Source organism: Protopterus annectens, chromosome 2.part1 (genome assembly GCF_019279795.1).
Source record: "Protopterus annectens isolate FY-2018-M chromosome 2.part1, PAN1.0, whole genome shotgun sequence".
NCBI classification, from domain to species: Eukaryota; Metazoa; Chordata; order Ceratodontiformes; family Protopteridae; genus Protopterus; species Protopterus annectens.
This window is the reverse complement of record NC_056729.1, coordinates 351527453-351539952: the sequence shown is the minus strand read 5'-3', so window position 1 is coordinate 351539952 and position 12500 is coordinate 351527453. Positions and strand designations below refer to the sequence as shown.

General features: G+C 47.7%; 1 protein-coding gene across 1 annotated transcript in view; it reads left to right on the top strand.

The window, feature by feature from the left end:
* NCAPG (non-SMC condensin I complex subunit G) overlaps positions 1 to 12500 on the top strand; it is a 1684114-nt gene that overhangs the window by 321453 nt on the left and 1350161 nt on the right. The window lies entirely within an intron of this gene.

Sequence of the window (12500 nt, the reverse complement as noted above, 5' to 3'; positions counted from 1 at the left end):
AAAAGATACGTTTCCTTTTTAGTCTTCCTCAATTTATGGGTTATGGATCCAACCTTAGCTCAGACTCTGCTGCATTCCACATACTTACGGATCCAACTTGTGAGCTCCTCCCTGTACCCATAATGCCCTAGTCAACCTACAGTACCTCAGGATGTAATGGGATCGTATCTCGCCTACATTCATAACTGATGGGTTCAGAGCCGATCTGTCGGCTCCGACTCTGCCACTATACTCTAGAATGAAGTCTCTCATTGGCTGGGCTACCCCTTATCCCATAATGCACCATGCCTGCTTCCCCAGATCTCGCTTGCCGCTTTTCAAGCCGGACGTGGTCTCGACTTGGCTGGAGCTAAGTGATTTTTTTCTTGACCTTTGGGTCGTTTTTGACTAGGGGTTCTGTCAGTATTTCAACAAATAGCTGTTTTAACAGCTTTGTGAGCGTTTGTGTGGAGCCGTTGGAGTTGGTGCAGGTAGAACGGAGCGGAATCGTCCAGTCGGAGCAGGGACCCCCTCGGAGTTTTTCTGCTCAGACTTTCATTCCTACCCTGTCCTCTGTGTCAGGGTTTGGTACCGGGTCTTCCTCTGCGGGGGCCGAGGGCAACACTGTAGAGCTCGCCTCTTCGATGCCCAGTCTTCCCCTCGGAGCATCTGCCGCAGGCATTCCCGGTACCACCGTGGTCTCTCAGCAAGTGCCCTCCGCGGAGTCTGGAGGGTCTGCTTTTGAGGCCATGAGGAGTGCGCTGGCCATGACCTTGCAGTTCAGCAGGTTTCTACCTCTCCATCCCAAGTTCTGGGTACTGGTGCCTCTGGAGACATTCTTTCCCATGACAGTGGGGCCCCAGGGCCTGAGGGGATACCCCCTTGGGGGGTTCCCTTCTTCCGGGGGGTCCTGAGTCTGCTTTGGATGAACCCCCAAGGAAGAAACTGTATAAGAGGAAGCACGTTGATTCCCAAGATGAAGCCGTCACTTCAGATACTGACCTCGATGTGGAGGGGTCCCTTAAATCGTCCTTGGATGACGTCTCTTTCTTGGATATCCCTGAGATTTTGAGACAGGCGATTGGCAATCCAAAGCCCCTACCGCTGAGGAGTCAGTTTTCCTCAAGGCCTTCGGGGCCCAGCCCTCCTCCTCCTGGGTGTCTCCACCCTTCGATGAGCTATTGGACCTAATCTCTCGGAGGGTGTGGGAACATCCTGACACGGCGGAACCGGTGCCTGCCAGGCCCAATAAGTTCCTTTCAGCTCCCCCCCAGAAGGAATTCCTTACTAAGGGCGTCGCAGTTGATGCTATGGTGGTGGCATCCGCCACTCAGCAGGACGTGGCAGAGGCTTTGGCGTCTATTCATCCTCCTAATAAGGATTCTAGGAGCATGGATAGGTACGGGAAGCGTACCCTTTCTTCAGTGACCTTTTCCATGCAGTCGCTGAACTATCTTTGTCACTTTACAAGGCTCTAAAGGGACCTCCTCAAGGAGTTGGTCCCTTGCGGGTAACCTTCCTGAGGCGTTAGCACAGACTGTGGGCGCCCAGATGACTACCCTAACTTCCATTGTTAACTCGTCCATGAGGCTCATTTCCTATGCAGCCGAGGGGGCAAGTAGAGCAGCGGGCACAGGAGTGGCTCTTAGGAGACAAGCCTGGCTACGCTTGTGTCCATTCACAGAGGCCTTTAAGTCTTCCTTCGCCGACGCCCCCTTTGGGTCTTCCTTGGTTGGACCCAAGGTGAAGGACACGCTTACTCTGTGCGAGCAGGAGGGAAAGACCTTGACTGCCGTTGGGGCCCGATGTTCTTCATCTCACATTGCTGCAGTCCTTGCATATGGGTAGTCCGCTGTCCTTGGTCGGCCCGAATACCAAAGTATTAGGCTGACGTTGGTTAAGGCGCTTAAAACTGACATCAGGACGTCAGGGTACAAAAGCGCATGACCGACGTCATTTCCTCAGTCTTTTTTGCCGCATGGTCCGATGCAGAAGCAGCGTTGCAAGTGCCGTTCGGCGTTCTGAAATTTTCAATTGAGTTTCAGACCGAATCCAAGTTGGCTAAGTACCCGTTGGGAATATTTTGTTTTTCTTGCCTCAGTGTTTACCGGATGTCAGAAAAAGTGAATAACTGTATTTCTTGTGGGAAACAGATACCGCATAGGGATTATCATTCTTTGTGTATTCCTTGTTTGGGGCCTGAGCACGACGGTGTTGGGTGTCGCTTTTGTGCTAGGTTCAATAAGCGCACTATTGCGAAGGTTAGATTGTGCTAGGCTGGTCTTTGGGAAGCGGTGCAATTATAATATGCCGTCGGATTCTCCGGCACCCGCTTCTGCGAAGAAGCGCAAAGACAAAGCAGTTAAACCCAGGCAAGATGAGTCGTCCGTTCCGGACGCCGGTTCTTTAGAGGCTTCAGTGGAACCGGTGGTTCCGACGGAGGCTTCTCTGGAGTCTCAGGGGGAGACTTTGATTTTGCAGGAGGTGGTCTCTCAGGAGGCAGGTCAGGCTGAAGGGGCTTCTCAAGTTACTGTACTCCCCTCCCTTCCTAGGGTGGTTAGGCCTTCTCCTTCTGTTTCCAAGGCTTCTCCCAGAGGCAGGCCAGTTTTAGCTTCTGTTGGTGTCACTCCTAGTTCAGCAGGGTCTGTGCCTAAGAAGCACATGCTTAAAATGGCAGAAGATTTGATTACTCTGATTAGAGGTTCTTTGCCCCCTCCTGATAAGAGGCCTAGGGTGGAGCCAGAGTTGGGAAGTTTTGAGCAGGCTTCGGATGTTTCAGAGTCTTCAGCTGAAGACTTGCAGGAGTACTCTCCTTATTCTGATTCTGATGCAGATGATTCCACTCCTTCTGCTTCTCCTCCAGAGGATTTTTCTTTTCAGAGACACTTCATTCTATGAGGGAACATTTTAAGTGGGAAGGTCAGGACTTCTCTGATTCTAGGAAAAGGCTTAGGGAGTTTTTGTTACCCCAGCATAGGCCCTTGGCTATACCCCCTGTTCTGGATGTTGTGGAAGATGTGTTTGCAGAGGCTTCACTTAATCCTGATTCTCTGCCTCCTGCTCCTGTTAAACCGGATAGGTATTACAGGGTGCCTGAGGCTCATAAATATCTTTATAAGAGTCCTAGGGCGGACCCAGAAACTATTAGTCAGGGACCTAAGGGTGTCAAGGCCTCTGTTGTAAAAAATCCGGTTCCTCTAGATAAAGAAGCCAGAGCTTTGGATAGATGGGGAAAGAAGGTCTATACATCTTCTACCTTAGCTATGAGGGCTTTGAATTGCCAGTTTCATATGTTGAAATATCAAAACTTTCTTCTTTCTCAATTGAAGTCTAAGGTGGATGCTCTGGCGGAAGGCATTGAGTGTAAAGAATTACAAGATTTGGTGCATGTCTCTGAACAGGTGGGTAAGCATTCATTACAGTGTGGTTTTGATGCTGTGCAGGCCTCATCTAGGGTGGCTGCCACTGGCTCAGTTCTTCAGGCACGCCTGGCTGAAGGATCAGAATTTATCTGACCATGTTAAGACAAGGATTTTGGATGCTCCTTTGCAGTCTGATGTGTTGTTTGGTTCACCTGTGGAGTCAGTCTTGAAGAAAATGGAAGACAAGGCTAAGTCTATGCAGGCTGTTAAAGATTTTTGCAAGTTCAGCCTCCGAAGTTTAGTAGGAATTGGCCTGCTAAGGGATGGGCGTATCCTTCTTATGATTCTCAGTCTAGGGGTAGATCTAGACGTGGTAGGGGCAGAACTCAGAGTTCTTTCAGGCCTAGAACAGGGAGTTCACCTGCACAATCTTGGTGAGGGCAGGGGCCAGTCCTTTCGTAAACAGGCCCAATGACCTACTTTTCAGCTGCCAGATCCTTCTTGCCTGGCAGCACCTTTGGGAGGAAGGTTAGCACTCTTCAAGGAAAATTGGATGTTGATTATCCAAGACAAATGGGTATTGGATATCATACACCAGGGTTACAAGTTTTATTTCCATACCTTGCCTCCTTTCAAAGGCATGCTGGACGTTCCTCCTCAGCAAAGACTAGAGGCTGCAAACAAATTTCTCTACTACTTCAAATAGGGGCCATACAACCGGTCCCTCTGCCAGAAGTGGGCCTAGGATTTTATTCTCGCCTGTTTCTAGTACCAAAGAAAGGAAACACGTGGAGGCCAATTTTGGATTTATCTATCCTCAACACATATCTGGACATTCCCAAGTTCAAAATGTTGACGTTACAACAGCTTTTACCTCTGCTGGGCAAAGATCACTGGATGGTGACTCTGGATCTCAAGGAGGCTTACCTTCATGTTCCTATCAGGCCCAGTTGCAGGAAGTATCTGCGTTTTTGGGCTGGGACTTCACATTATCAGTTCTCTGCATTGCCCTTTGGCTTATCTACTGCGCCCAGAGTGTTCACGAAGGTTCTGGCTCCAGTGGTAGCTTTCTTCAGGCTAAGAGTAATACAGATCTATCCTTATTTGGACGATTGCCTGATTCTGGCCCAAGAAAAGGATGAACTTCTTCATCATTTACAGTATGTGATGGCAGTGTTAAGATGCCTGGGGTATTCTGTGAGCGAAATAAAGTCTAGTCTAGTACCCTCTCAGGACATGTGCTTTCTGGGTGTGAGACTGAATACAGCATCCCAGATGGCCTTTTTGACCCCGGACAAACAAAAGAATCTTTCTCTTTACTTCCACCAGTTGTCTCGTCAGTCCAGGCTGACTGCAAGGACAGTCCTTCAAGCCTTGGGGTTCATGGCATCTTGTATTCTGGTACTTCCCAATGCCAAACTGCATATGAGGAAGCTACAATGGTATCTCAAGAATGTATGGACACAGCACTGCCAAGATTTGGACACTGTCATTCAAATAATACCTTGCATTCAAAAGGAATTTTTGTGGTGGGCTCAGGAATGTCACCTAAACAAGGGACTCTCTGTGACCCGGCCAGAGGAGAGTCAGATTTTAACGATAGATGCCTCAGACAAAGCTTGGGGAGCTCATCTAAATGGAAAATGGGTACAAGACACGTGGCCTGCCAGACTTCAACATCTACATATCAACTTGAAGGAGATGTTAGCAGTCCAATTTGCATTGATAGCGTTCAAGGATTTACTTCTTCCAGGGCAGGTGTTGATTCAAACAGACAACACAACTGTCATGTGGTACATCAACAAGCAAGGGGGAACGCATTCTTATCCTCTATGCAGACAAGCAATGATTTTGTGGGAGACTGCTCTCAGTTTACAGCTAAATCTTCAGGCAAGGTTTCTGCCTGGAGCACAGAACTCCTTAGCAGATGTGTTGAGCAGACAAATTATGGATCCCCACAAGTGGAAATTGGATCCTCATGTATTTCAGAGATTGACAGTGTTATGGGGAACTCCAGACATAGATCTGTTCGCTTCTCCACTAAATTACCAGCTGCCAAAGTTTTGCACAAAAAGGTTTCATCCCACAGCTTGGAAAGTGAATGCTCTCTTATTCAATTGGAGCAATCTTCACGTGTATGCCTTTCCACCTCTGCCTCTCCTCCCAAAGGTACTGCTGAAGGTCAGACAGGACAAGCCAAACATGATTTTAATAGCTCCAGATTGGCCTCGACAGCACTGGTACCCATTACTGAGAAGTCTGGTACAGGAGCCTCCATGGCCTTTGCCTTCGATTCCTCACCTGCTGTCTCAGGAGAACAGTCATTTACTCAATGTCAAACTTCATTCTCTACATCTGACAGCCTGGCATATTCTGTTTTAAACCCTGGAGGGTCTCAGCTTCCACAACAAGTTTTGAATGTTATTTTGGAGGCCAGAAGGCCTAGTAAAAGGAAAGTTTATGCAGATAAATGGAGGAGATTTTTATTTTGGAGTACAGCAAAGGACTTTGATGTTTCTAAACCTAATTTAAGTGTTGCGCTTCAATACCTTACTGAGTTATTGGACAAAGGTTTGTCCTTCTCTATAAAGGTTCATGCTGCAGCAATTTCTGCTCACTATGACTGTGACCCACCATTATTTTCTCAGCCTTTGTTTAAGCAATCCCTTAGAGGGGCAAAGAATATAAGACCCCCACGTAGAACTCCTACTCCTGCTTGGGATCTCAATTTTGTGTTGGAGAAACTCACTCTACAACCTTTTGAGCCTGCAGCATCGGCGGAGTTGAAATATTTATCATGGAAGACTGCTTTTTTGTTGGCCATTACCTCTGCGAGAAGGGTTTCTGAATTACAGGCCCTTATGGCAGTTGAGCCTTTCTTAATTTTCCACAAGGATAGGGTGTCTTTGCGTACTAACCCTTCTTTTATGCCTAAAGTGGTTTCTAGTGTGGCTTTAAACCAAACTATTCATTTGCCTACTTTTTATGCAAACCCCCAAAATAAAGGGGAAAGGATTTTGCACACTTTGGATATACACAGACAGTTGCGATATTATTTGAGCAGAACTAAAGGGTTCAGGCAGTCTCAGCAGTTTGTTTCTTTTGCTTTGGGTTCTCAGGGCAAACCTGTTTCAAAACAAACTATTTCTAAGTGGATTGTTTTGTATTGCTTTCTGTTATTCCCATCATGGTAAGGAGATTCCAGCTGGGATTAGGCCTCATTCCACTAGGGCTACTGCCACTTCTACAGCTTTTAAGGGGGTGGCTACTAAAGATATTTTGGAAGCAGCTACTTGGAGTTCAGTGCATACTTTCTCTAAGCATTACCACCTTCCACTTTACTCTAAATCTAGGGCTGGATTTGCCACTGCAATTTTACAGGGCATGTTGGCAGCTCCTAATGCTTTATAGTTTTGCCATCCTCCCTTACCTCTGCTTTGGGATTCTACCCATATGTAAGGACTGCAGCAATGTGAGATGAAGAACATAGTACAGTTTTGTACCTACCATAAATGTAGATGTTCGAAGATCCACATTGCTGCAGTCCAATTACCTCCCTCCTTCCCTCTGTTGTTGAAGGTGGTGGTGTGGTTTGTGTTGTACATATTGTAAATATGGTTAGTGCAGGTGGTTGGTTAGGTTTTGCTGGTTTTTGGCTTTGGCCTTTCTTGTTAGGGCCTTCTGACATCTGGGGCAAGAAAAGACTGAGGAAATGACGTCTGTCATGCGCTTTTGTACCCTGACGTCCTGATGTCAGTTTTAAGCGCCTTGACCGACGTCAGCCTAATACTTTGGTATTCGGGCCGACTTGAGGACAGCGGACTACCCATATGTAAGGACTGCAGCAATGTGGATCTTCGAACATCTACATTTATGGTAGGTACAAAACTGTACTTTTTTTCCGCTCCCTCTAGACCTTATCCCAAGGGCCAGAGGAGGGAAAATGTGGTTCAGAAAAGCCCAGAAGGTTTTCTCTACTCCGAGTGATCCCCCCTCCAGAGGCGGGGGGGGGGGATTCAGGAAGACGCCGCCCTAGAGGTGGCAGAGGCCCCCGTAACTCTGGAGACCGCGACTCCTTTCGTGGTTCCTCCTACCCTCAACGTCCCTAGGATGTGGCCCGGCTGTGCTTCTCCGGAGCCTGTCGGGGGTCATTTTGCGAAACACCCACAGGCTTGTGAATCGATAACCAAGGATCAGTGGGTGCTTCGCATTGTAACCGGAGGCTACCTCATCCCCCTTTTCATGCCCCCTCCTCCTACAAGGAGAATCCCGGATGTGCCACCCAGTCAACGTGATCTGGCAGCCGTAGAAGTTTCAAAGCTGGTAAGCAAAGGGTTCATCCAGCCCGTCCCCGCCGACCAGATCTGATCAGGAACTTACTCAAGATTATTTTTGGTGCCAAAAAAGACGGGGGACGTAAGGCCCATTTTGGACCTCAGCCTTTTGAATCGTTTTGTGAAGTCCAAGTTCTGGATGGTCACCCTTCAGTCCATTCTCCCGTTATTGGAGAAGGATGTCTGGATGTGCTCCATAGACCTCAAGGACGCTTACTATCGCATATTGATACGTCAGGAGTCCAGGAGTTATTTACGCTTCCGCCTAGGAACCAGTCACTTTCAGTTTCGTGCACTGCCCTTTGGTCTCGCCACAGCCCCCAGGGTGTTTACCAAGTGTCTGGCAGTGGTGACAGCTCACTTGAGAAGTCTCTGATTCCAGGTGTTTCCCTATCTCGACGACTGGCTCCTCAGTGCCACCTCCAAGCATCTACTGATTCGAGCGCTGATGTCCACAGTAACCTTGGGTCTCTCGCTAGGAATCACTTTCAATTGGAAAAAATCTGTGCTGCGGCCATCTCGGCGTATCACTTTTATAGGCGCAGAGTTAGACACAAAAAGGATGCGGGCATTTTTGCCATCAGACAGAATTCAGATTCTACAATCACAGGTCCAAAATTTGTTACCCAAATCTCGAGTTCCTGCCAGACAGATTCTTCAGTTATTGGGTTTGATGGCTGCAACTATCCTGCTAGTACAGTTAGCCAGGTTGCACATGCAGGTACTGCAATGGCTATTATCAGTTCAATGGTCATACCAAGAACTCCCCCTGAACCACCTGGTTCTGATTACGGACAGTTGTCGTCTGGACCTCCGTTGGTGGCTGTCGGTCCAACCTGGACCGGGGGCGTCCCTTCGCCCTTCAGCCCCCTGTTGCCACAGTGACCACGGACGCCTCCCAGATAGGGTGGGGGGGTCATTATCTGGACAGGTCTGTCCAAGGCACGTGGCAGGATTGCAAAGTGCACCTTCACATCAATATCCTGGAAATGAGAGCGGTGCTTCTGGTTTTACAGGCACTTCATCATGCTCTCCCCCAAGGTACTATTGCGATTCTATCTGACAACATGTTGGTAGTTTAGCACATAAACAAGCAGGGCGAAACCAGGTCCTACCCCCTTTGCAGGGAGGCCATGAGAGTATGACACTGGGTCATAGCCTCTCGACGTTTCCTAGTAGCCACACACATTCCGGGAAAAGCCAATGTGATTGCAGACAGGCTCCTCAGGACTCTCCTGTTGCCCCACGAGTGGTCCCTCAGCAACAGAGTGGCTGCGCAGATCTTCGCCAAATGGGGCCTCCCATGTTGCGACTTGTTCGCCAGCCCCAACAATGCGAAGTGCAGAGAGTTCTTCACTCTGACAACCTCTCAAGGACAGTCTCCCAGGGACGCTCTAGCCCACAATTGGCCCCTGGGTCTGCTTCATGCCTTCCCCCCTGATTCCCCTTCTCCCGAGGGTGATTGAGAAGGCCATTCATGTCGGGTGCCACATGATTTTGGTTGCCCCACATTGGCCCTGTCAGGTTTGGTTTCCCCTTTCTTCAGAAGTATACGGTACAGGGCCCTTGGATTCTGGACCCAGTGCCGGATCTGTTATCCAATCCGTCGGGGCACTCTCATCCATCCGGTCGCTGCGACTGGCTGCTTGGCTACTCCACTTCCATCCTTAGTTGGGGATCTTTCTCTTTCTTCGGAAGTGATGCACATTTTGTCTTCTTCCCACAAGCCGTCTACCGTTAAGCTGTATTCCAGCAAATGGAAAAGGTTTGTTTGTTGGGCCCAGCAGCGAAGCATTGATCCTCTCACGGCCCCAGTTCCGCAGGTCTTGGAATTTCTAGCTTCATTGTTTCATTCTGGCTCTTCAGTCTCTACACTTAAGTTCAACTGGCTGCTATATCTAATTTTCATGTTGCTATAGAGCCTTGTTTAATGGCCAACAGACTGTGCAAGTCCTTTATTAAAGGAGCCTGGCTCCTCAGGCCTCCTATGGCTCATCCCGTGCCCCCTTGGGACTTAAATTTGGTTCTGGCCTCCTTAACTGCCCGTCCCTTTGAGCCGGCAGCCACTTGTGATATAAAATTCCTGTCTTGGAAAACTGCTTTTCTAGTGGCAATAACTTCTGTTAAGCGTGTTTCAGAACTTCAGGCTCTCTGTTCTTCCCCTCCTTATTTGATCTTCCACAGAGACAGAGTTTCCCTTAGATTGAATCCTTCTTTTTTGCCTAAGGTAGAATCCCCTTTATGCATTCAGCAATCATTGGAGCTCCCAGTTTTCTTCCCAAATTTTTCTAATAGAGCAGAAAACACCTTCCACCAGTTGGATGTTCACAGGCAACTGCATTTTTACTTGGATAGGACCACTCAGACTCGAAAATCTGACCAACTGTTTGTGTCCTTTGCAGAGAATAGATTAGGTCTTCAAGTTGCCAAAGCCACAATTGCCAAATGGATTAAGGATTGCATCTTTTTAATTTACTCCCAGTCAGGCAAAGAGTTGCCTTTCCCAATCAAAGCTCATTCTGCCAGGGCTATGGCCACCTCTGTAGCTTTTCATTCCAAAGTTTCAATAGATGATATCTGTGCGGCTGCTACTTGGTCTTCTCCGCACACCTTCATTTCTCATTATAAGCTTGATGTGGCTTCCCGAGGTAGAGCTTCATTTGGTTCCGCACTTCTCAGGAGTGTGTTCCAGTGAGCCACCCGGGGTTTTAGGTGCTAGGGACGCTGTCCCATCAATTATGAATGTAGGCGAGATAGGATCCCATTACATCTTTTAGTTATGTACTTACCATAACTTTGGATGTATGGGATCCATCTACATTCATCATACACCCTCCTTCCCCCTACCTTTTGGATTTGGAGGAAACATTGGTCTTGCTGAGCTCTCCTCTGGAAGGGCTCTAGTTGGTTACAGTTATTGGTATGTGTTCTGTACCTGTATGTATGAAAGCGAACAAACAAGATCTGGGGAAGCAGGCGTGGTGCATTATGGGATAAGGGGTAGCCCAGCCAATGAGAGACTTCGTTCTAGAGTATAGTGGCCGAGTCGGAGCAGACGGATCGGCTCCGAACCCATCGGTTATGAATGTAGGCGAGATGGATCCCATACATCCAAAGTTATGGTAAGTACATAACTAAAAGTTTCATTTACTGCCATCTTGCGCAGACACAGATCCTGTCCTGGAAGCCTTTTATTTCAGCATTTGTGAGCAGTTTTCTTTAAAGAAACATCCGTTTAACTTACTCCACATCCTCCCTCCCTGTTATCTTGCTAGTTTTGCCAGGTTCTACCCGTTAGTTCTTTCTTCCTTTTTTTTCTAACTTCGGAGATCAACTTGTTGCAAACCATTGTTGCTACCTCATTTCTTTACTTCTGCTTCCTTTTCTACCATTTTTAGAGCATTCACCTCTACCATTATTGGTAGTTTTTGTGCTAAAAAAATTCCTTTATCCTTTTAAAACTATGGCAGAGAAGCCAAAAGGATTTTAAAAATGCACTTTGTGTGCACAAAATTACAAATTCTGATGCCCACCGGGAGTGCACTTATTGTCAATGTGCTACCTGTGCTGCTTTTAATTCAAGGGTGATTGTGAATAGGAGGAACGAGTTGGTCCTCAGGGGATTACTACCCCATTCCTCCTCATCCTCCGGGGCTCAACCCCCCCCCCCCTCAGCAAATATTTTGAAGCTCCGTTGATGCCCAGAAAGTCCCTTCGTAAATCTTCAAAGACTCCTTCTACCTCTATGACTTGGGAGCCTCCTCAGAAAATTCATAGGTCTTTGTATTCTCCTTCCTTGGATCCAAAGAGGAAATCTTCAGATCCCAAGTCTTTGGATTCATTAATATCTAGCAAATCTCCAGTACAGTCATCGGATCAGAAACATTTTGGATCCAATCCCTGGTATTTCAGAGACTCCCAGAATTAACTCACGAGTTTGTGATTGATCCAATGTCTCTTCAGCTCCACTCTCCCTTTCTGCAAACCACTCTGAGGAAACACTCTAGGCAATACTTTACTACATTGTCTAGGTCCTCCAGCAGACTGTCTGGGCTGAAGTGGCTAGGATGATGAAGTTCTCAGCTCAGATTCAGATGTGGGTTATTCATCTCCCTCTCCAATTGAATCTGTAAACCTCCCTTTCACTTCCATGTAGTAATGTCTTCTCTAATCTGTAACAGTTTTGGATCCAAGAGTCCTGAGAGAATCTGTCTGAGCTGAAGAGTTATGTCTTTGACTTAACAGTTTCCTTGACTGGTTCTGCTCCTGTCCCCTCAAATTGGGATGAATCCGTCCCCTCAAATCGGGATGAATCACAGAGCTGAAGCATCTGTATCAGATCTGTGGGGCTGGTATCTATTCTGTCACAGTTGTCCTTGGCCCTCTGAGCCTTAACTCTAGAGAATTCTGGTCCAGCTGTCTCCTCAAGGCATGGATTGGGAAAGAGGGCTGCTCTTTGGAAACTTTGGTTCCGAGGCGACTGGCCACTGCTTTTCACGGCTATCAGTTTATGCTTTTCCTCCTCTGCCTCTCCTGTCCAAAGTACTACTAAAGATCAAACAGGACAAGCCAAGGATGATACTGATTGCACCAGACTGGCCATGCCAACACTGGTTACCCCTTCTTGCGCAGTGTCACTGCTGGCTCCATGGCACCGGCTAATTACCTAATCTCACCGTTGCCATCCCTCAGTAAACAAGTGTTCAATGTCATTTTGGAGGCAAGGAGGCCTAGTAATAGAAAATCTTGTGCTGAAAAATGGAAGATTCTGTGCCTGGAACCAAACTCGACGGATGGGCACAGCAGTGCCTAACTTCAGATTCTT